Source organism: Amphimedon queenslandica, unplaced genomic scaffold (genome assembly GCF_000090795.2).
Source record: "Amphimedon queenslandica unplaced genomic scaffold, v1.1 AMPQUscaffold_13435, whole genome shotgun sequence".
Taxonomy (NCBI): Eukaryota; Metazoa; Porifera; class Demospongiae; order Haplosclerida; family Niphatidae; genus Amphimedon; species Amphimedon queenslandica.
Genome location: NW_003546329.1, coordinates 18,754 through 19,251, shown reverse-complemented (window position 1 = coordinate 19,251; position 498 = coordinate 18,754).

Here is a 498-nt window from a genome sequence, read left to right as displayed (position 1 = left end):
AGATTCAAATATCGATGAACAGACAAAGAAATACAGATCAGTTAGGTTCATGGACCAATTTCTCCATCCATTTACGAGTCCTCTTCACGTAATTCTGTCGTTCATTTACATGGCTCTTTTGATTGCTTTTGCTGCTTGCAGTCAACCATGGACAGGCGGCTTGACTGCTTTTAAAATATTCGCCATTCTTTTTACAGGAGTTGTCAACATATATGCTGCGTCTATTTTCCTCTTTTGGTTGATAGTAATAATTGTTGTTTTGATGATCACTGTGACTATTATTACATTATACTGTTTAATATTTGTTTGTGGTTCATCATCAAGTAGCAGCAGGTCAAGATATTACTACTAGAACACATTAAGCTTCATTTATTTTATATTGTAGAACTAGATCTAATTCTATAGTAATTAACTTTTAGCTCTAGATAGTTAGAGCTATATGGCTGCTATTATTTTGTTATTTTTAGTGTATTTTTCTTTGTAATAAATTTATACTTT